This window comes from Sus scrofa, chromosome 9 (assembly GCF_054392235.1).
Source record: "Sus scrofa isolate SSC_HxYL_T2T_F1_AM1 chromosome 9, Sscrofa_HxYL_maternal_Yorkshire_Landrace_v2.0, whole genome shotgun sequence".
Classification (NCBI taxonomy): Eukaryota; Metazoa; Chordata; class Mammalia; order Artiodactyla; family Suidae; genus Sus; species Sus scrofa.
Window position 1 is genome coordinate 76,322,215 of NC_139391.1, and position 25,141 is coordinate 76,347,355.

At 39.1% G+C, this 25,141-nt stretch overlaps 1 protein-coding gene across 14 annotated transcripts in view; it reads right to left on the reverse strand.

Annotated features, from left to right (window-relative positions):
* LOC146399988 (uncharacterized) overlaps positions 1 to 25,141 on the reverse strand; it is a 460,667-nt gene that overhangs the window by 392,799 nt on the left and 42,727 nt on the right. For 5 of the 14 annotated variants that reach the window (XR_014815759.1, XR_014815761.1, XR_014815760.1 and 2 more), the window contains exon 1: positions 20,352 to 20,598. The exons of 1 other annotated variant lie outside the window; for it this stretch is intronic. The gene's annotated coding sequence lies outside the window, so the exon portion shown is untranslated. Of the gene's footprint in view, positions 1 to 20,351; positions 20,626 to 25,141 lie in introns of those variants that run through there. 8 more of the 14 variants (XR_014815764.1, XR_014815765.1, XR_014815766.1 and 5 more) reach the window with 4 other exon arrangements.

The following is a 25,141-nucleotide window of genomic DNA, read 5'->3' on the forward strand; positions in this document are numbered from 1 at the left end:
CATGTGACCACACCTAATCATAAGAGAGGCTGGGGAGTATAATATATATTCTAGGACGGTATCGGCCCTACAAAAAAACACTGAGAGTTGAATCACCAAGGAGAGTAGACATGAGGAAGTATTTGGAAAGACAAGTAGTAGTCTCTGTAGCATGGAGTATCCTTCACTTTATACTTAAGCGTAAACTAGACTCTGGGGGAAAAAAAAGGAGCAAAAAAATTTCTCTACCTTGATCTTTGGCAAACACATGTTTTCATTACAGAGAAGACATTAAGGCAGAATATGCTACTGCCCCCAATCTGGTGGGTAGGGGGGCCTTGGAGCCCATATGAACTGCTGAGTTGAAGTTAATGAGTCTCTACCTTTATACAACACACCAGTCAATTCAAAAAATATTTATGGAGCACCTACAATATTATTGATCACACACCTGGAGAGAAGCTATGTACTTTGAAGAGTAAAAAAAAGTCATTAAAATACTATCATTTCCCTTTCAGCTTCTCAAGAGGGAGAAAGTTCAGCATGCTCCCCAAGTAAGGATCTTTATTTCAGAAACATTCCTCCCAACCAACCAACGCTCAACTGGACCTCACCATTTTGGCCCTCCTACCACCTAGTCCTTCTGGGGGGAAAAAAACAGTCCCTCTTTACAAAAAGATTGGGGCATGACTGATTTCAAGAAATCAGATTTTCTAAAATAATCTGAGCTCTTCAAGAGAACAAAATACAAAAGGAACATTAAGTGTGTTTTAACTATTAAAAAAAAGGTAGGCAGATGTTCATTCTCTTTATCTGTATGAAGAATTTCCTTTCCTGACATTGAGTCATGTTCACTTTTCCCAAGAGGGAATGAAATGTTCCCTGTAAAAGCACAACCTTTTCTTCTCCAGTGTTCTGGACCCATGCCAACATAACAGAAACAGCCAAATAAAGGGCTGTGATAAGCTCCTCAGGTGCCAGGGGAATGTTATCAGAGGAAATCATCTTCTTCCCTGTGACAAGATATATGGATCCTCAGCATTCTCACAAAAAAATTGGGGCCCCCAAGGAGTAGAAATTCATCAAATACTCAGTGGGGAATTGTGCACAAATCAGTAATGGAAACCAGTGGGAACACAATTTTATTAACTCCAAAAAGTTGTACCAATTGAGTTCTTAGGAATAGTCCCCAGATTGATATGCTCGGAGACAAAGGACTTTGAGTGACAAATCTGATAAAATGTGTGAGAAACACTATCTTTCTTTGCTTTATATTCCAATGTTAAATTCGGAGGATTGTTTCAGTCTATAAAGTATAATCATTATATAATCTATTGTGCCACAGCAGGGACACAAATTTAATGCCCTTGGATGTGCAAAAAAATTTAGAAATGAAACTTGTTTTGTTTTGTCTATAGTTAAATAGGTCTTTGCCGCCTGCTGGGTTACAGGAAAGAAAAATAAATAAAGGTCCAGTCTGGTTGAAGTTGTGCTTGGATTCTCCAGGAAATAAAACTCAGTACCAGATTTTTCAGTCTTATAGCCCTTTGCTGTCATTCAAGATAGCATCCAAGAATGGAGTAAAGGGTTATGGCTTGAGTTATCAGGTGGGACTGTCCTCAGGTGATTATATGTAGTATACTTTGATGCCTCTGGTCTCTGGAGCAAGATCTTTTGTCTAATAACTTACTGCCTGCCCTGCTGGTATGTGTGGCTGAGACCTGTGGCTACTATGGTTACAAGTCTGTTCTTTTGACTTAAGAATGGCTACCAGGAATTCTCGGGTAGTGTTGGTAGGGATGTAGATTGGCATAGCCACCATGAAAAGCAGTATACAGATTCCTCAAAAAATTAAAAATAGAACTACCATGTGATCAATCTTTCTTCTGGGTATATCCAGAGGAAATGAAAACAGGATCTCAAAAAGACGCTTATTTACAATAGCCAAAGTATACAAACAACCTACATCTCCATCAATGGATGAATGGATAAAGATGTGGTATACCTATACACAATGGAATATTATTCAGCCATAAGAAAGAAAGAAATTTCGTCATTTGTAACAACACAGATGGACCTTGAGGGTATTATGCGAAGTGAAATAATTCAGGAGAAGAAAAACAAGTAGTGTATGATCATACTTTTACATGAAACCTAAAAAAATCAAACTCATATAAAAAGAGTAGAAAAGCAGTTGTCAGGGGTGGGAAGGGGTGTGAAGTGGGCAGAAATGGATGTTGGTTGATGGGTAAAAACTTCCAGTTATAAAATGAATAAGTTCTGGCATTCTGATGAAAAGCATGGTGATTATAGTTAATAATACTGTATTATATACTTGAAAGTTGCTAAGACAGTAGATCTTAGATGTTCTAAGAAGTGATAATTATGTGAGGTGATGGAGGTGTTAGCTAATGCTATAGTAGCCATCACTTTGTAATATATAATATCAAATCAACAGGTCATACAACTTAAACTTATATAATGTCAATTATATCCCAATAAACATGGAAAAATATACAAAATAACTGTTCCTAGCTTTCCAAAAGAAGTTTTCACACTGCAACCTAAAAATAAATAGATCTATATTCTGACTTGGGTTTCCTAAACCAGTTTGCTATGGAGCAAAAATTTCAGCCTAGGAACTATCTCATGCAAGGAAATATATATATATATATTGACAATAACTTATTCATCTCTTGGTTCCATAATTATCTCCTGCCAGAAGGACTTACTCAAGGAAAAAAATGATGACTACTGAATTTTTCTATTCCAATTGAGTAAGTGATTCATTTGTTGGAGGTCTAAGTGATGATCACAAATAGAAACACAGAATTCTAGCACTAGAAGGAAGTAACCTCTATTTTATAGGCCTTAGGAAATTGAGGCTAGGTTACCTAAGTGACTGACTCAAACTACCTAGTTAGTTACCGGCAGAGCTGGAATTTGAATCCAGGATCCCAACTCTTAATTACACCACTGGAGTTTAAAAGCTACCTTTTTTATGCATCTAAATTATTACTGATTTGCTACAAACTAAATCAGAGCCTATATTTTTACCTAGCAATAATTAAAATGTTAACGTGCATATTGTTATTACCTTTTCTAAGTAGCTAAACTGGGATATAAATAGTCTTCATGAATATGAATTACAAGTCTTAAACTTTCATACAAACATCTATTTTAAAACTGGAACAATTCTGAATCAATGTGAGAGATCGAAGACTGGGATTTTCTTCTGGGTATTACGTCTTTGGAATGTTTTATATGAAGCAAGCATTTTAATGACACCAAATAAATTAATTCTAAGAGTTCTTTTACTTTTAAAAATTAGAATACCCAAAGAAAGTATTTAGATCAATTGGCAACTGACTATTCCAAATCATAATTATACTTTATTTTATGTCTCCATACAGGTCCAAGAACAGAACTACCTGACTCCAATATTAAAATCCTCTGGAGAAACTCTTCCCCAGGGCCTGTCTCCCAGCCATGTCTATACATGTGCCTCTGCGGATAATACATTAATACCACTCACAATAGAAGGTATTGTGCTTTATAGCTAGTCAAATTAATTATTTGAGCACCCCAGGATGTACGACATGAAAGAACTGTTTTATAGATATTCAGGGCACTATATAATATGCCATGGTGAATTATTGACTCTAATGAGAACATCCTCAAAAGGCTGAACTCCCAAGGGTGCTGGCTGAAGAACTGAAGGGAGGAGCTCATACGTTAAATCAATAATTAGGAAGACAGAAGGAAGAGAGACAGATTGGGCAGGAGATTTTCTAAAAATTGAACATTTGTCATCTGTGTATCTCCCTTGCTGATGATTCATTAAATGAAGATTAACGTCAGTAACTTATTGACCAATCTGCCGATAAATACTGAGCTCTATCGCCTGCTATGCATGAAATGGACAAGCCTGGAAAATTGCCAAGGGAGTTGACTAAGTGTGATGTGATTTAGAGAAACTCATGAGCTAGTATTATGCTAGTTATGTGTATTTCACATTAGTATATCATGCTGAGTATTGTGTTAGGTTTATAGGAGGTATAAAAAGAAGCAAATAGGGAGTTCCTGTCATGGCACAGCAGAACTGAATCTGACCAGGAACCATGAGGCTGTAGGTTCGATCCCTGACCTCGCTTAGTGGGTTAAGGAAGGATCCGGCATCACCATGAGCTGTTGTGTAGGCCACAGATGCGGCTTGGATCTGGCGTTGCTGTGCGCTCTGGTGTAGGACCGCAGCAACAGCTCTGATTAGATCCCTAACCTGGGAACCTCCATATGCCAGGGGTGTGGCCCTAAAAGATAAAAGAAAAAAAAAAAGCAAATAACATGCTTAAAATAGTTTATCATTTATATAAAGATGTCAACCACGTATATACAATATGACTTGAGAGAATTTATCTGTATTTCTAAAAAGATCACTGCAATCATTTTGGAATTGTATATTTTACCTCATCTCTAACTCTATCTCAATGCTAACAATTTAATGTTAACTTTATTTAAAAGCATCTTGTTTTATTTCTTGTCATATATTCTGCCAAAAGGATAAAGAGATGATATATGTTTTGTGAAACATGACTGAAATAAGGGAAAAGGAAATTATAGACTGCAGTGAAATTTTCAGAAGCACCCCTGGACTTCTAGGATCACTTATGTAAACCACATTAAAGGTCTTCTGGCTGCGTAAATCCAAAGTGGAAGAGTAATGTTTTCGGACCACCTCTCAAAGAAATGCAATCAGTTAAGGTCCCAGTACAAAAACTGCATTAAAGGTCTTCTGACTGTGTAAATCCAAAGTGGAAGAATGATGTTTTCAGACCACCTCTCAAAGAGATGCAATCAGTTAAGGTCCTGGTACATGGGCGAAATCCACACTATTCAGCTCCTAAGACCAACAGAGAAATCAACCTACATCTGTTGTGTACTAGTCAGAAATGTTTCAAAGATGACTAGCAATTTGAGGTCTTAGAGAAATAAGAAAGGGAGTGTTATGGAATATTCCAGTCTTCGGTATCTATGGCAGTGCCAGGAGGGTCGAGGATGAGATGTTTGGGATTTGCTGGGTTCTCGCCACTACACCCCTCCTTCCATCTGTCCCACACTCAGCTCACACTACTCACAGAAAGAATCTGTCCTCAAATGAGGTCGGCCCAGGGTCAAGGTCTGTCTTGCTCCAAGACCCTTCCATTTATTGCCAGGACTTCTAGAACCTGAGTTTTGCTCCATTAAACCCACTTTCTAGTACCTTCATGACTAGGCCTTTTAGCCTAGGCTCTGGGTCCCTGTGGCCTGAACCTAAAGGTCTCATCCCACCAGCCTACTATGTAGCCTGAGATGTTATTGTAAATGAAGTCTCCCTCTCTCCCTCCTTCTCTCTCTCTCTCACACACACAGACACACACACACATACCCTTTCCTCATTCTGAGATTTTATGAGAGAACAATGGTAACTGTGGCAACCCTTGTTATCTCTCTATGGATTTCTTTTGAAAGATTGATGTTTTGTATTGTTTTTTCATCCTAGGAAACACTGGCCTCAAAAGGCAAAAAGTCTCTGGCAAAAGAACTGTTCCTAGAGGCCCTGAAAATATAATCTCCTTTCATGACAGTTAGCGAAATATCTTCTATCACTTCTGGGGCTCTCATTCCCCCTCCATGCAGCATTCATAGCATTCAAGTATATTAAGCATTAGCATCATTTAGATGTGGCCCAGCCCCTGTTCTAATCCTATGTATTAGTACAGCTAACTGCAGCTCACTCGGTGCTGCTGTTTGCACAGCTGGACATGTCGGATAGAATGAGTTCATCCCTTCAAAGATGAGCTTAAAGCTGCCGTCTAGTAGTGTCTTTCTTTTTTACACCTACGACCATTCCTCATTGTTCTCACAAGCACAGTGAGTTTTAATGAAGTCATGTCTTTTAGTGTAACGCTGCAGGTGCACAAATGCTGATAAACCTCCTTAACTCACTGTCAGATCAGCATGTTTATCTTCAAGCTGCAGAATGTATTTAATTATAAGATATGAAAAGGTCCTTCAGATTTGTTCTCTGAGCCCGGAACTAATGACTCATCCATGAAGCGCTGTGTCTCTCCAAAGGTTATAACGACTAGTTGCTGATCATCTGAAGAACTCATTCATAGCAGCATCTGGACTACAAGCTATAGAAATTTCTTTTAAAAATAAAGAAAGAAATAGCTTCTAAAGGCCCAGGAAATTTTACCAAATTCAGTGTTAACACAATTAAATACACATACACAACCACACATCTGTGTGAATATATATATATATATATATATATATATGTACATACTTTTTTTTTTTTTGCTTTTTTTTTTTCCTAGGGCTGCACTCACAGCATATGGAAATTCCTAGGCTAGGGGCTGACGAATCAGAGCTGAGCCGCTGACCAACCCCACAGCCACAGCAACAACAGATACAAGCCACATCTGTAACCTATACCACAGCTCATGGCAATGCCGGATCCTTAACCCACTGAGTGAGGCCAAGGATTGAACCTGTGTCCTCATGGGTGCTAGTCAGATTGTTTCCACTGAGCCACAATGAGAACTCCCTATACATACGTATAGAGAGAGAGAGAGAGAGAGAGAGAGAGAGAGAGAGAGAGAGAGACATGAGTGCTATAAGGAATTCAATCTTAAAATCTTCAAGTCCAAAAACCTCTAGGAGGTTATTAGATTCTTAGTGTAAATTAAACTTTATTCACATTGCTTTCTCCTTAAGACTAGGTTTTTGAGTCTGGAAATGGGAGTTTGACTGGGAAATTGGGAAGGAAGATGTATGAGGAGGGGACGGTTGCTCCAGAGAGGGGCGAAAAGGGCTATGAAAAGCAGACTCTCTCCAAGAAGGAAGGGCTAGGAAGGCCCCTCAGAAGGAGAACACCACACATTCAGAAGGCTGTGGGGTCCTAAAGGAAGGGGAAAAGGCAAACTAAGAATGTAGAATGAAGGCCCAAGGATGAGGAGGGCAGAGGGAAACAAGATGCAATCCCAAAGATAAATAGGCTTGGTGGAAAGTGCATTCACTGAGAGAGATCAATCATTTAACCTCTTGGCATGTTTTCATCTGCCTACCTCGTCTCACAGCTATTCGTGTAATGTAAGAGCATGCATTATCAACAGCTTACTGCAAAGGGTTTTTAAACTATAAAGCAAAAGCAAAACAAAAAAGTGTGTATCGTAATTATTGCTTCCATTAGTTGAGTATTTATTGAACACTGACCATTTGCCAGGCACTCTGCACAGTAAAAAGTCCCTTCGCTAAGTTCCTCAGAGCTCAGTGGGGAAGCAGGTGGGTCACTAACCACAACACAAAATGAAAAATACACATTTAGGATAAAGTGCTGCAGGGGTAAGGAAGAAGAGGAACTACCCCTGCCTGGGGAAATCATGGCCCTTCAGAGTAGGAGGTGGTTGAGTGGGGGCCCTGCTTTATGAGGAGTTCACCCAAGGGCACTAGGGAAAGTCAGAGAGAAACAGCAAGGGCAGAGGCAGCCAGCCCCATGTGGTGAGTCTGTGCTACTCAGTGCTGCTTGGCTTAAAGAATAAAAAGCACAGGAATGCCAAATCTCATAATGAACTCCCCTGGCCTGATTCTATGCTCACCAAGCCGCCCTCTGATGATAATTTGGCTCCCCACTTAGATCTGCCTGTAGGGAAAGCACATGCTAGTCAAGGAGCTGGAGTAACCAGTCCACTAGATGATTGTATTTCTCATTGTAAGTTACTAAATTAGCATAAAGGCTGATGATTTGGAGGGGTTTTTGGTTGTTGTTTTTTTTTAAGTGCAGGAATGAAACTATCACTTATAAGGCAGATGCAAAGGAAATTAGGTGAAAATTCACCAGGAAATCAGCCTTCAGGCTGCCAGTGTGGACAATGACAGCACAGCTGTGCAAACACCACAGGTAATTTCCAGAAATGGGCTCCTGACAAAGCTGTATTACACAGCACGTTTTCTCCCCCATGTGAAGTGCTCCCTTTCACATTTTTCTCCATTGTTATAATCCCCTCAAACCGCCCAGCCAAAAGTAAGCATCAAACGTCAGTCATCCCAGACTCCTGGAAACCCGGGCCTAGAGGGTAGATGTACCTGCTTTACCAAATCCTTTACCTTCCCTGTTCTGGGTTCAATTGTGTCCCTCCAAAATTTGATTGCTGAAGCCCTAATCCCTCAGTACTTCTGAATGTGTCTGTATTTGGAAACAGAGCTTTTAGATTGGTGACTAAAGTTAAAGGAGGTCATTAGGGTGGGTCCTAATCCAATACGACTGGTCTCCTTATAAGAAGAGCTTAGAGCACAGACACACTCAGAGGAAAGACCCTGTGAAGACAGAGAGAGACGACAGCAAGCCAAGGAGAGACGTCTCAGAAGGAAATCAACTCGGCCAACACTTTGACCTTAGACTTCTTACCTTCAGGATTGTGAGAAAATAAATTTCTATAGTTTAAGTCACTCAGTCTGTGGGTCTTTGTTATAGCAGCCCTGGTGAACTAATAACACCTCCTTTCCGATTCTTCCCCCAACCACTCTGAACAGAGGACACCTATCTGGAACATTCAACAACCCAGAAGGTGGCCCACTGCCCTCAGCAGGAATGTACGTTAGTCCTTCATTCTTACTGTCACTCCAATAACTCAAGTGGGTGACTTTGGAGCCCTAACCATGATAAACATTGTCCCATCTCACCAAAGACATAAATTCTAGAGCATGAGGGCCTAAAAGTGTAATGCTTGTACAAACTGCACAGAGTCCTTGACACAAACAAGACAAAGAATTTATACACCAAAAGTATAAAAATGTACAATCATGCTCACTTTGCTGTGATTTTTTTTAATTCTATTTTTTTAAAAATCCATAAACTGTTGGACAAAGGAGCCACAGAGAGTCAGACCACTGTCCAGCTTGGTCCTATAGCTCTATACCCTGGAACAACCAGAACTTACTTGGACGACTCCTAAATCTTTTATTAATGATTCCTTTCTGGATGGGTAGTCTCAGTTTCAGACTTTTGGTTTTGAGACCTGCTCTCAGGCAAGACTATCTCAATGAAAATTAGTTTGAAAGATAGGAACCCTTTCAGTTTACAAATGAAACTGTGGTCAAATATGTTTCATTCTTCCCCTCTTTCACTTTTTACAATTTCTTTTTTGTAAGAAGCAAAACTCTTTTTTCCTTATAAAAATCATCATCAGATAGGTATTGATGTGGTTCATTAATATTGATGATTCTTTAATGTGTTTCTTTTTAATTTCCACTGAGATATACCACATTTGGAGGGTAAAATATTCTCAATTCCCGACACTCAATACCTGCTCCAATTCCATCAGTCTTCCATTAAAAATGCTTCTGTTGTATTAACAGTGATTAGTCATGCAGAGAGCATACACCCTTGAAACAATACGATGAAAGTGGCACTTCACCTCCCCAAAACGCATGATCTTCCTCCCCAAAATACTTGATCCCAGTCTAAATATGAGAAAAGCATGAGACAAACCCCACACTCCCAGGTGAGGGGCATTTGATTAAATACCTGACCAGTACTCCTCAAAACTGTCTAGGTGGTCAAAAACAAGGAAAGTCTGAGAAATTATCACAGCCCAAAGAGCCTTAGGAGGCAAGATAACAAATGTAATAGGAATAAATGGGAACTTGGAATAGAAAAAAAGACATCAGTTCAAAACAAAGGAAGTGTGAATAGAATATGGACTTGAGTTAATAGGAATTTTTCAGTACCCATTTACTAGTCATTACAAGTGTACCATAGTAGTGTAAGTGATGTGAGATGTACTAACAGGAAACAGAGCTCAGGATCTATGGGAACTCTATACTCTGGGCATAACTTTTCTATAAATCCAAAATTGTTTCAAAATAAAAAGTCTACTGAAAAATGCTCCATTTTAACTCTCCGCAAAGGCCATCACCATCTATAACTAGGCTCTACTACACAGCCAGACCGTCTTCTCCAAAATTCTAATATGCAGCTCTCCTCCCCTCTGATTTCCTCTCCCAGTGCAACTTTGGTACATATTTCATATAAGCACTTTATCTTTCAGTAACAAGAGCTTGTGTTAACTTCAACAGTTGTTTGAGGGTGGCTGCACTCTGTTCTCTTTAAAACAAATACTTAGTGGAGGCTTTTCCCAGCATCATCCCAGCCCGACAGGAATGGCACATGACACCTGTCTTCATGTTTTCTCCATCGGGATGTCTACAACTTCAATTCCTGGGCAGCTCTCTCACAGTATAAGCCCCAAGTTTTCACTAAATAAAGTCTTCTGGGGCCACAGCTCAGCTGCTGGAAGTGGTAGAAAGATGCCAAGAGGCCCGGCACTAAGTCAGTGTGAGGGAAATCAATACCAGGGAGAGCCGAGTATACTGTTTTCAGCCCTTAAGCATTAAACGTCCTGCAATACTGAAAACATCCAGATGCATGCCACCTGGGACCCAAGCTCCCTAAAGAGAGTGCTCTTTTACTATTGAATCATCTGTGGCTCGGGTTACTTTTGTTGTTTTTCCTTTTTTTTATTATTTTTACTTTTAACTAATCTAAAACCAGTGTTTATTTTCAGGAAATGTCTATTGGCCTTGATTTTTAACTCACACTCAAGTTGGCTTGTATTCGGCGCCAAGCAGACCTCAATCTTCATTCATTATTCAATAAGAATACAATTAGCCTGGAGCTGGTTTTCAGACCCAAACACAAAGAAAGGCCCACATATATCTGAGCAGGGATAAGACTACTCTCCCTACAACTGATGTGATGAAGGGGCAAGGAGCAGGCTTCAAATAATAGACCAGCATTCTCCTCAACACCAGGCTTAAAGGGAGCCTTTGCCCCTGCTCAGAAAGCAGGGCAAGATGGACTCACCTAGGAAATATTTACCTAAGAGAATCCTTTTTACTTTACAAATCATTGATTAAGAAAATATATGGGTGCTAAGAGGGAGAAAGCCTGTGTATGCTTGGCACAAAAGTAAGCTAAGACTAGGGAAGAACTGAGCTCCTAGGTCTTTGGGAAGAAAGAAAACTGAATTCTCCAGTGGGCCAGGTGGAATCCAGGAAACCCTCAAGAAGAAGAGGGTCTGATATGTGTCACATATGCATATATATTCCATTGACCTTTATAGAAATAGGATGTCTCCATTTATATCAAATAATCTTCAATATAAATCCAATTTTTAAATATGTAATTACCATACAATTAGGCCAGTACACAATAATATTATCCCCTGAATAACAGCAATCATCTTCTGGGTGCTAACTATGTGCCAAGTGCTATGATAAGAACTTCTTCTCACTAGTTCAGTCAGTCCTCACAAGAACCCCAGGAAGTAGGATTCACTATCATTATCTCCATTTTATGGCTGAAGATACCAGGGCTCAGAGAAAACAAATAGTTCTTCAGGTCTCACCAGCTGGTTAGAGGGAAAGGTGAAGCCCAGCACATAACTCACTATGCTAAAGGTTCTCTGTCTCTCTTACCCATTCTCTGATTTACCTCAATGCTTAGCTCTCCTGCCACATTCAAATAGTTATTAGGAGCCTGCAACTCGAGTTGCACCTCCAAACAACGATTAAGAGTCCTGTAATTCTCAGCCGCTGTGACAGATCATTCCTAATGGAAGAAACACGCAAGAACAGGGAATACCCATGTGGCCCACAATTCATTGCCACTACCACCTCCAAATAATTGTTGAGAATTCTGCAACAATAATTTGTGATTAAAAAATAAATAAATTCTCAGTAAAAAACTTCAGAACTACTAGATGAGAACCATTGCATCAAACTTCCACCTGCATGAGAATCACCAGGAGGGCTTGTTAAAACCACAGGCTGTTGGGCCCCATCCCCAGAAATTCTGTTTCCATACTCTGAAGCGGAGCCCAAGAATTTGCATTTCTAATGTTCGTAGGTGATGTCGATCCTTCGGGTCAGGCCCATACATGGTGAACCACTGTATTAGACTATCTGGTTAGCCTAAACATTATTTAGCCTTTCAGATAGACCCAGCGTGGGCAAGTTTGAATAAATTCCCCCAAACACAGAAACCCCAGAAATTTCCAGAGGCAGGGCCAATTTCATGGTTTTCAACCAGAGTAGCTGCACAGGACCCCGTCCTGCACATAGGGTTTGATGCTGTGCAGTTACTGCCTTAAAATTCTTACAATGGTTTGATCTTTTAATTTAGTGTTTTGTAAGTGAAGTTCTATGGGATAATGGAATTTAAGGGACTTAAAGTCTTGGCCTGGTCCCATCTCCCATCACATCTCCACCTCCCTGGTGTGGGTTCTTTCTTCCTTGACTGCTGGCACCCCGGCCAATTTAGGTTTTCCCTCCCCATACCTTATCCAAACAGCTGCCACCTGGGGCAACCATCATTCATATTGAGGGAGGAGGTTAGATCTCCGTTCCTCTGCCCCCATAGGAGGCTGGGCACTTGGTATGGGAAGGGTCGGTATTCAGGGTAAGCCCATTAGCATCTCTGGATGGGGCAAGGTGGTAGCCATTCCCCAATCCAGACCAACAGCACCACAGAGTGTTCTGCAGATGACTCAGATCTTAGGACTCTGCCATCCAGAGATGGAGGGACTTCTGTCATTCTTCTAAATTCTGAATGTTCAAGTGTTTGGATTATAGCCTGATCCTAAAGGAGAAATAACATGAGTTGAATAACACCTCTTAAAAGAAAGATTCTATAAACTTTTGCAAATGAGCTTTGAATTGGACATTCTAGGGACTTTTTCAGCTATTGAAATGATCACACACACACACAAAGAGGTATTTGAGGAGTTCCTGCTGTGGCACAACAGGACCGGCAACATCTCTGCAACACCAGGATGTAGGTTCCATCCCCAGCCCGGCACAATAGGTTAAAGATCCTGCATAGGCCATAATTGCAGTTCCCGGGCCTCAGAACTCCATGTGCTGCCGATTCGTTTGCAGGTGTATTTAATGATTTATGCCCATTATCATGTGAGGAATACTCTACACCTGTGCTTCTCAAACAATTTAAGTGCATATAAATCACCAGAGATTTTGTTGAAATACAGATTCTGATTCAATGGACTTGAAGTAGAACCTAGGAATCTGCATTTCTAACAAGGTTCCAGGTGATGATGATGCTGCAGGTTGATTATAGATCCTTGCATCAAAATATGATCCATGAACCAGTAGCATCAGCAATACCTAGATGTTTAAAAGAAATTCAGAATTCCTGCACACACCCCAGACCTACAAAGAAGAATCTGCATTTTAACAAGATATCTGGGAGATTCACAGGCACATTAAAGTGTGAAAAGCATTATCCTTGAATTTCTGAGTCATATCTTCCTCTATTTCCTCTGCTTTCTAAAGCCACTAGATGGGAAACAGTCATTGGGACTTCTGATAACTGTTCCAAGTTTATAGTATAGAAGGTCTTAGCAAGGACACATTGAACTTTTACTCTCTATCGTGACTCTCCCAAGTATATTCCAGGATAGCAGAATTTCTGGCTACAATCTAAGAATCATTTGTAGGTTTGGTTTAAATATTGGTAAGGCTCTTATATAAAGCCTGCTAAATCTGGAGAAGAGGGCATCTGCAGGGTGTCACAGAGTGCATTTAAGTGGGACCATAATTTTTCTGACCCATTAGTCTTTGTGAGTAGCTGCAAACTATTCATAGCCTTAGATAATAAGAAAATGCAACAGAGAGGCTTTAAAATTAATGCAATTCACTCTTAAATCTTCATAATGCTTGTCCTGAGACACCAAAAGTCTCTAGAGACAGTCTGGATTCAAACTCTACATATGCCTCCTGTGTCACCTTGGATAAATTATTTAACCTCTCTTTGCCTCAGTTTCCTCATTTAAAACAAATATGTTAACAGTACTATGTAGTCTAAGGAGGATTAAGTAAAACAATAAAATCCTCGGAACCATGCCTTATACACAGTAAAATTGCAAAGACATCTAAATGCAAACTTGAAAATATAGTTATTTATTACACTTCTTTTGTAGGGCCTCAACATTTTTATAATTTAGCTTAACTAAATCTGCGGTGCTATGACTAAGTACACATTAGCGAGAAGAACATCCTCATAGTTAACATTTACGACAATTAACAGATTAAGCATTGAGAAGCATGATGAAAGTGAGGCCAGGAGCCATGACGCCCAAAGGTGAGGCCTGGGGCCCATCTCTATGTTTCATGGTCAAACACCAGCCAGAGGAAGAAAATTCAAAATATGCCTCCAGACCCACATGCATGGCAAGTCTCACCAGCATAAAACCAATTTGTTTTGCTTTAATATTCAGAGATTATTGTTTTCTGAATGGTTAAACATTGATCAAAAGCTGTCAAGGTACTGTGCAAAATGAAGTTTAAAATTGGATGCTTGGCAATTAAATCTAACTCAGTAAATTGGCTAGTGTCAGTACAGTAAAGTGCAATATACAAACACTGCTTTTCCACTTAAAATAAAAACCTAAGGGGGAAACCCACATAACAGAGATTTTCAGATTTCAACACCCCTTCTCCACCCAAGATATTGAAGATGGGATCAAATATATTGCAAGATGTCTGCTGCACTTACAGGCTCTTCAGATGCCTGCCCTACAAAGCCAGCTTCCCTTGCGCTCCATCAATTATTTCTTTGTTTTGCCTGGATGGTGCTTGTACACTGCTCAAGGTGTGCTCCCGGGCAGTATGCACATTGGAGATTTTTCCCTTCTGATCCCTACTTTGCTGTCTCTGGACCAAAACTGATTTGCAGGGAAGAGAAAACAGCTGAAAATTTCATGACATTTTTAGATTTTAAAAGCACATGGTAGTGGCTCAATTAGGTTTGCTTACCTTGGATTAAAACCTATTAATGTTTCAGCATTTTCCTCTCCGTGAGATTCATTTCTAACTCACATGTGGTGACTTGCAGAGTGGTTCATTACAGCTCAGGGGCACAACCAATGCCACACAAGCCATTAAAAATGAGTTTGTGAGAGTACAAAAAAGAAACCTTTGTAGACGAGGGCCAATTTGTTTCGAAGGCAATGCTCTGTAACAGCATTCACAAAGCAGCAAGCATTATCTCAGATTCAAGCTATGCCGTTTTCACTCCTATTTTTAAATACCAAATAGTGAACTGGGAGAGTCCTTTCTCTGTGACAGCAGCTTTGGTTCCTGCCCTTATTTTCTGCCATTACAGCTCCAGTTAAGCTGTATGAATGGCGCTATGTTTTTTGTCTTGGATAAAAATCCATAAATCTGTGTTCAGCCACAGTCCTAAGGATATTCATCATAACTATATGCTTTGGTTTCTTTATATTCAAAATATCTCCCATGCAAAGCTCATAGGCTGGTAGGAATGGGTTGAGGAGCTAAAGAATATAATTTTTCTAGGTAAAAATCAGTAGTCAGGTGGAGCATAAAGAATGATTTCTGTTATGAAAGCAAGCATATTTACAATTTGCCACCTCAAGACATCCCTATTGTTTTTCTTAACTGACTGCAATTTAACTTGGTTTTGACTAATCTTGTTCTTATTTACATATTCACCATACCAGCAAGTTCTAAGATAAATATTTTTGGATCAGGGTTTCTCATTCTCAGTAATCTTGACATATTAGGCTGGATAATTCTTTTTTGAGGGTGACTGTCCTGTGCATTCTAGGATGTCTCATAGACTCCTTAACTTCTACCTATTAGATGCCAATATCCCTTCCCCTTACCCAACTGTAACAACCAAAAATGTCTCCAGATAATTCTACATGTCACCTGGTAGACAAAATCACTCAGGAGAAAAACACTGATTTGGAGTTAATCAAACTGATATTATCACCAGTTGCATTAACTCTAAGTGGAGAATAGCAAGAGCAATTTACCTAGTGAAAGCTGTAACAACCAGTGGGAACACTCTAAGAACCAATCACAATTTGTAAAATGTATCTATTAACCAACCCCGAAAGCCAACACCAGCCACTAAATCAAGAATGAGGCTGAAGCTAACAACAGAAACTTTAGAGCAGGACTGGGGAAGATATGAAGTAACTCAGAATGGTTCCCAGAACTTCAGGTATAGTTCTACCTAATAGTGGAAATCCCTCCCGGGGGAGGGGAGGAAGAGTACCCAGGACAGAGCTGGTCAAAGGGAAGAGGAAGACAGGGAAGAGAACAGGATTCCATGTTAGGCAGAGAGATTGGCTGAATAGGAAAGAGGACAGGGGAAAATACGTAAAAAATAAAAAAGAAAGAAAAGTAAAGATAAGAGAAAGAAGGACAGGAAAGAAACAAAACTGACAATGAATATAAAGGAAAGAATGGGAGGAAAGCCTGAAGATATAAATGTATACTGGCTTCTGAGCTTATCTAGACCCACCTGAACCTCTGCTCTGGTCTCCTGCATTGTACCTATCTTCTCCCCACTGCTGGGGTGGCTCTTGATCAACTACAATGGCAGTGTGAAAAATCACTCTGAACTCTATCAAATAGGTTAAGAGTGATAAAATAACTACAGTTAAGAATATTTTGTTAGTTGATATATAAAGATATAAATTAAGATCAACAACAAAACATAGAAGAGGAGCAAACAAATATGTAGAACTTTTTATGCAATTACATTTAAATTGTTTTAGGCTGTTATAAATATAAAATGTATTATGAAAGTCTCATGGCTATCACAAAGTAAACAAACACAACAGAAACACAAATGATAAAGAGAAAAGAATCAAAGCATAACAGTACCAAAAAAAAAAATCATCAATTCAAAACAAGAGACGAAGAAAGGAACAAGACAATCAGAAAGCAATTACCAAAATGTCAATAGTAAATCCTTACCAATCAATAATTATTCTTAATTCTCCAATTAAGAGACATAGGGTGGCTAAATAAAATTTTTTAAAAAAAGAAAAAGACGCAACTTTATGCTGCCTATAAGAGATTCACTTAAGTTTTCTTTATTGACACTCACAGGCTGAAAGTAACTGGATAGAAAAAGATACTCCATGCAATTGAAAAAACAAAAGAGAGGAGGGATAGCTTTACTTGTATGAGACAAAACAGACTTTAAGTCAAAATCTGCAACAAGAAATAAGGTCATTATATAATGATAAAGGAGTCAATTCATCAAGATTCTATAACAATTTAAAATATAAACACACCCAATATCAGAGCACCTAAAGGTATTAAAGAGTTATTAACAAATCTGAAGTCAGAAATAGACAGCAGTGCAGTAACAGAAGGGGACTGCAAAAGCCTACTCTTAACAATAAATAAATAGATCATCCAAAGGGAAAATCAATAAGGAAATAATGGACTTGGATATTCTTTATACCAAATGAACTTAACTGACATAGGGCAGAGGAATACGCATTCTTCTCAAGCACAAATGGAACATTCTCCAGGATAGATCATATGTTAAGTTATAAAACTAGTCTTAAATAAAAGAAAATTAATATCATATCAAGTATCTTTTCTGATCACAATGATAGAAACTAGAAATCAATTAACAGAAGAGGCAAAATTCACAAATATGTGAGACTTAACATATTTCCAAACAAACAATGGGTCAAAGAAGAAATCAAAAAGGAAATGGGAGCAGCTGTTGCAGCTTGGCAGTATCCAAACCCGACTAGTATCCATGAGGACAGCGGGTTTGATCCCAGGCCTTGCTCAGCAGGTTAAGGATCTGGTGTTGCATGAACTGTGGTGTAGGTTGAAGATGCAGCTCAGATCTGGTGTTACTGTGGCTATGGTGTAGGCTGGCAGCTGCAGCTCCAATTCGACCTCTAGCCTGGGAACTTCCATATGCCACAGGTGCGGCCCTAAAAAAAAAGGAAAAAAGAAATGAAAAATATCTTTTTAGGACCAAATCTGCAGCATTTGGAAGTTCCCAGGCTAGAGGTTGAATTGGAGCTGTAGCTGCCAGCCTATTCCAAAGCCACATCAATGCTGGACCTGAGCCATATCTACATCCTACAACCCCCCTCATGGCAACACCAGATCCTTAAGCCACTGAGCGAGGCCAGGGATCAAATGCATATGCTCATGGGTACTAGTTGGGTTCATAAGCCACTAAGCCACAACGGGAACTCCATGAAAAATATCTTGAGACAAATGAAATGGAAACACAACATATGAAGACTCACAGGATGCAGCAAAGCAGTTCTAGAAGGAAAATTAACAGTCATAAATGCCTGTATTAAGAAAAAAAGAAAGATCTCAAATAAAAAACCTAACTTTACACCTCAAGGAACTAAAAAAAGAAAAACAAAGTCCAAAGTTAGCAGAGGAAGGAAATAAGGATTAAAGTGGAAATAAATGAAATAGAAACTAGAAAGACAACAGAAAAGATGAACAAAACTAGGAGTTGACTTTTTCAGCAGAAACAAAATTGATAAACGTTTAGCTAGTTTAAGAAAAAAAGAGAGTTGACTCAAATTAATAAAATTATAGGAGGAGACATTACAACTGATACTTCAGAAATACAAAGGATCATAAGAGACTACTATGAATTATTATAAACCAACAAATTAGATAACTCAGAAGAAATGGATAAAATCCTAGAAACATACAACTATCAAGACTGAATCATGAAGTAGTAGAAAATCTGAGCAAATGAATAATGAGCAAGAGACCCAATTAGGAATGAAAATTTTCCCAATAAATAAAAGCCCCAGACCAGTCGGCTTCACTGGTGAATTTTACCAAACATCGGAAGAATTATTTCCAATCCTTCTCAAACTCTTCCCAAAAAACTGAAAAGGAAGGAACATTTCCAAACTAATTTTATGTGACCAGCATTACTCTGACACTGATGCCAAACAAGGATACTACAAAAAAAGAAAATTACAGTCCAGATGTACAGACTCAGATATATACACTCACCATTGAATTGGGAAAATAGAGTCTAAAATTATTAGATCATGTAATTATTGTGTAGGTGGACAATTGTATAGCAGGTCCTTCTCTTGGCTTAGTGTCAGTGAGGTAGAAAAACTAAGAAATTATGAGATCTGAGATAATGTACATTAATGTTCTTTGGGAAAACAAATAGTTCTCAATTTTTGCCTTTCCTGGAAACTGAGTCATAAAGATCATGTTTCCCACTAGAAAAAAAATGAAATAATTGGTGGTTGCATTCCCAACCAAATATTCAGCAGCAAGGAAACCATAAATATGAATGACAAAATGTCTCAAGCGCCAAAGATAAACCCTCAAATTGTTTAAAACACTAGGCTGATGCTTTAAGTCCCAGGAAAATATAGGTTGAAATGTATTGCTTGTCCTAAACAAAAAAGACTAGTCAAAAACAATAGTACAGAACATGGAGGTCCCTGGTGGCTTAAGAGGATAAGGAGCCAGTGTTGTCACTGCTGTGGGTTCAGTCCCTGGCTCAGGAACTTCCGCGTGCCCCAGGTGTGGCCATTAACTAATAATTAATTTTAAAAAACAATAGTTCAGAACAGACTGATGAATAAATATTTGCTGTGTAAAGCATTATGACTGGTGCTGAAATTCAAAAGACAATTCCTTCCACAAATGACAGCCTCATCAGGAACAATTACATCAATAACTGGAAACACAATGTAGAAAGGGTTTGGTACCAGAAGAGGGATAATAGTAACAGCCAGCATTTATTGAACAGTAACAGCCTAGTACTATTCAAATCGTTTCACTTGTATGAACTCATTTAACACCCAAATAAGCTTCCAAGGTAGGTACTAATATCAGCTTCTTTTCACAGATGAGAAAATGAAAGCAGAAAGGGGCTAGATTACACAACTTTTACGTGGTGGAGGTAAAGTTAAACCCATACAGCCTAGATCCAGAACCCACATTCTTAAAACAATCCTGTACTGCTTCTCAGAAGAAAGCCATATGAGTGAACCACTGAACAGATTACTTTTGGCCAGTAAGAATCTGAGAAGGCTTTCTGGAAAAGCTGGGATTCGTGTTGGACCTAGAAGAATAGATATCTCTTTAATTTGCAGAAATATGGGGGAGAGCATTTCCAGGGAAGGAAGCAGCACAAAGTCTGGGAGATGGAAAATAATGACTCACAGGGCAAGTGTTCTTACTCAGAATCTTTCTACTGATCTTTATTCAGAGAATGGAGTTTTTTTTTTTTTTAAAAGTCCCTCTTCCCGACCTACTGTGTAAAAGGTTAACTGGTGACTGGCATCCCACCTACCTCATGCCTGAGAACTCAGAACACAAGCTGACTCCATTTTCCACCCCATCACCCGCTATCACCACCCAACTCATCCCCAGTCCTCTCTCTCCCTCCTGTCCAGTCCTACTACCACTGCCTCAGTTAAGCCCTGTGACCACACCCACGCCATGAAGTGGTCTCCTACCTCAAGTCTCCATCTTCAGTCTCAAAACCCTATGATCTGGTCTCCACATCAGTGCCAGAGTACCTCTAAAATGCTATCTGGTTAAAGTGCTTCCCCACCTATGGGGGATAAATCCAAACTCATTATCAGGGCATAAAAACCCACGGTGATCTAGCTCCTACCTAGCCACATCTTCTGCCATTTCCCCATAGGAGGTCTGTGGCCTAGCCACACTGAACTACTTGTTCTCCGAAGGTAAGACGTCCTCTTGCAGACAGCTTTCTACCCTAAAAAATCCTTTCCCACCCACCCCTTCAACCTTTAACCTCTGCAAATTTCTATTTAAGTGATTCAGCCTGCATTCTTCCTCTGGAAGTCTTCAATGACCACTCAGTACAAGTTAGGCAATTTTTTGTTCTGGGTTCCTATGAGCCTCTGCTTCCCACATCAAACTGTAATTGTTTTTACATGCTTCATTACTCACCAGATTGGAAACTCTTTAGAGGCAGGGATTTGCAATTCATTCTTATCTATATTTCCCCGTGCTCACTCCATGTCTGGTAAATGAGTTAATGATTTACTGAATTCTAGAATTCTGGGATCATGGACACCCATCAAACTCAAGCTTCTCTTACCCACCCTCTTCTTTAATGGAAGCCTCAGTACTTTCTCCACTTGCTCGCTTCTTAAATCAAATTATGATATCTAGATAATTACATATTACTAAAATAACTAATATCTTTGTGTTATTTTTAAAACTGCAAGACAGAGTAGTTTAAAATGAATAAAAAATGGTAAATCCAGATTAAAGAAAGAGATCTATAGATATTATTTAAACCCAAGGTGTGCCTAACACTTGAGAACTGGCAATGGCATCTTTGCAGCAAAGGGAGGGTCATGGTTATAACAATAAATTGTTTGACACTGTTTTTATAACCTGGCAATATAAATTTATACATTGATTTTTTAATATATCTTAGACATTCTAGTTACTTCATCTTTCGTGATTTTCCTATGCCATCTGCTTCTTGTTTGCTTTTCTTTCTCCCGAAATCAAGCCAAATCTACCCACACCCTCAGCTGAGGAGCTGCAGGACTCCCTTTTCGTCTCCGTTTTAATACTCGGGGTTGCTCTTTCTTCTCTACTGCAAACCCCAGAGCTTCCTAGGACTCCTCTATCCTCCAACACACAGGTGCTACTTCTCATCCTGCCCAAAGCTGACTGATGGTGGGTCTTGCTTTGGGGTTGGCAGTGATGATGGTGTTTACTACTTACTAGTAACAGTAGTAGTTGTAGTCCTCGTAGTAGCAGTAGCAGTGGTAGTGTTTTTGAACATTTGCTATGTTCTAGACGTGCTGTTAAGCAATCTTCATATGGATTATCACTATTAAATCTAATAGCACTCCTATGAGAGGTTAGTAAGTGAAAGAACTCAAACCTAGCCCTGTCCAAGTACAGGATGAAGAAGCAGCTTCTTAGTTGGGCTTATTAAGAGCAAATGTGAGAAGATGCACCTTCCAGTCCCTACCTAATTACAGGCTCTCCAGCTCCTCTTATCTGCTCCCCTCCTATAGCCCTGCTAGAACATTCATTGAGATAACTGTTATTATGGTCACTGCTCTCTTTCCTCTATATTTCTACCTTTTCACTTTGTCAGGCACTCCTAACTCCTATTGCCATTTCTGCTAACCCCCCTTTTGCATCTTTGTTTTCTGATCCCAGGTATATCTCTGCCAAATAAAGGCATTACAACAATAGCAACCTTTCATCATTATCATTTTGCAAAAGAAACAGCATTTTCAACACCAAACTGGGCAGTCTCAGGTTAAGGACTATTTCTTCAAATGGAATAGATTACCTTTATGAAAAAAATATAGGCTAATCTATGGCACAAATGAAACTTTCCACAGAAAAGAAACTCACAGACTTGGAGAACAGACTTGTGGTTGCCAAGGGGAAGGGGGAGAGAGTGGGAGGACGGGGAATCTGGGGTTAATAGAGGCAAACTATTGCCTTTATAATGGATAAGCAATGAGATGCTGCTGTATAGCACTGAGAACTATATCTAGTCACTTGTGATGAGTATAATGAAGGATAATGTGAGAAAAAGAATGTATATATGTATATGTGACTGGGTCACTTTGCTGTACAGTAGAAAATTGACAGAACACTGTAAACCAACTATAATGGAAAAAAATAAAAATTGTTTTAAAATATATATATATAAATACAGGCTAGATTCATCTCCCAACACGGTCCCAATGCTAAAGCAATGTGGCCTTCACAACCTCAACACCTGGATTTAAAACTAAACTTGGAACCAACTTACAAGCTCGCCTGTGCCAACCATCCCTGCTCCTCATCCTGCCAGAGTGATGCCTCCACCATTCATGTCTCATTGAGCTCAAGGCTCAGGAGAAATTTAAAGTAGCTTCTCTTCTCAAAAAGACAGACATCCTTGGCTTGGGTTACCTCTCCATGCTTTTACTCCTTTTATTCTTCAGAGAGTTAACTGTTCCTTCTCTGAGCTACTTCTGGACCTTATATATATACTTCCATTCCTTTTACAGTATTTTGTAGTCATGGTTTGTTTGTCTCCTCCACTGGACTGTGGGCTCCTTGAGGGCAAGGGTACTGTCTACCTCATCTTTGTTTCCACAGTGCCTAGTGTACAGCAGACCTTCAATCTGACTGATGAACAGACTGATCCCTCACAGTAGAGAAACCAGCTAACTAAATAAATGAGAGAAATGAAGTGCTTTGCAGAATAATTTTGTTAATAATTTAAGACGGCAACCATTTTTGCAACATGTTTATTAAATTCTTATTTTTAATAAACAATAGGTAAACATTCAATTCCTAGATCTACTCCTTTCCCACATATGCCCCATGGCAAAGGAACAAAGCTGGAGACCAGAGGATCCTAATGGGGTCATTATTTTTCACTGAGAATAGTAAGCATAGACACTCACCAATCACAATGCCAGCTATAGATTTGCTGGTCGTTAATGATTAGTCCATGAGGAATTAAAACTATGTCTTATTCACTCTGGGAGACCTCACTACTTGCCGGGCACCATTCCAGGCACTGGGTACACTATGGTGAAGAAAGCAAAGGTCATCCCTAATTTCATGGAGTTTATACTCTGGGGAGACAGATGATGGGCAAGGAAACAAATACATACACAAAACTTCAGGCAAACACTATGAAGACAGTAGAGCATGGCAATGGAATAAAGAGTAACTGAGAAGGTAGAGTACAGTCACCTTATAATAGTGGCCAGGGAAGATGTTTATGAGGCAGTTCCAGTGATGAAAAGAGCAATAATTCCTCCCCACCACAGCCAACTTGCTCAAAGACATTTGTTAATCAAAGAATCATTGTTATATTTCCCTCAGGGAAGGGTTTATGTCAAAGTACACTGACATATAAAGAAGATGTTCTGTAACTGACCATGGCCTAATTAATTTGCCTCTGATGTTCACTTAGGAGCCTGCTAACTAGAAAAACCATTGGCTTGCTCCAGTGAATCTCTGACAGTTGCATAAAAAACTTATTTCTCATCAAAGATTTACCCAAAGTAACAGAGACCACCTGATAATGTGTTTTGCTTTCTTTCACCTTAAATGCTCTTCACCCACTGGGATATTATCTGTTGACATCCAACATCTGTTTTTCATTTTCGAACACTAATCCCTGTGGTGTGTCCTTTGGGTGATCAAGCTTACTCTAAAGCTTGCTATAAAATATTCAAGAAGATTGGGACTCTCCTATTTTCTCCATTGACATTTTTACCCCTCCTTTGATTTCAATTTGATTTTATTTTTCCTTTGCTTCCTTTTCTTCTCTTTTACTTTTTTCTTAAAGTAGGCCTTTTCCTCTTGTCCAGGCATACCACACAGCCTTGGTCATGTGTTTTCAAAATTACATAACTCATAGAACTTGAGGGAAAAATTTTTAAGAAAACAACCTGTGTACTAGCAATATTTTAATAAAAAATAAAAATTTTAAATGTAAAATTTATTTTCCTGGGCAAGACATGTTTTTCACATTTAGCATCTATCAAAAGTTTTACTTCAGAGGTCTGTCATAAACTCCTAGGTGTTAGGAACACCTCCCTCATCAATGCCCTTTGAAGTTAGGAGTTCAAACCAAGGATAATAAAAATAATCATGCTTATATTTATATTTGTCCAATAACCTTAATTCCAAGGCATAAGAACAACTTTCAAATAAATTAAACTCTACCAGAACTTTTTCTTACAGATAAATATTATGAAGAATAAGCAGCAGCAAGAGAGTGTTCATCTGCCAGATACGCAGTAAGAGCTGTGTATCTGAAATGAAAATGTCTTCGCGAACTACTTCTATTATACTTTCCCTTGCACAGCTTCTAACAGTCCCCCACCCCAACTTACAATTTGCTTTAAAGTGTCTAATTGTGATATGAAAGGCTTCTCTCTACAAATCATTTCAATGACGATGTGCTGAGATTATTAACCAATGTGTTAAAAGTCTACGACAGAATGATTTCATTGGGAAGTATAATTTGCTTGACATTCTCATCTTTCCAGATGTTATGGAAGTTTCCTTTATTCACCAAGCCAAAGAACTAGGATATATAAATGGCTTTGAAACTGGCAGGTAATTCTGAAATAGTTATAAGAATAAAATCATGGGATAATAGTAAAAGTGCTCTTTCTCTCAATCTTTCCCTACTCTCATAGGTTCATATCTTCCGAGCCTTCGAAAATGCCAGGAGAATCCTTTCCAATGAGCCAAGTGCTCAAAAAGTAACTTGTTCTTCAAC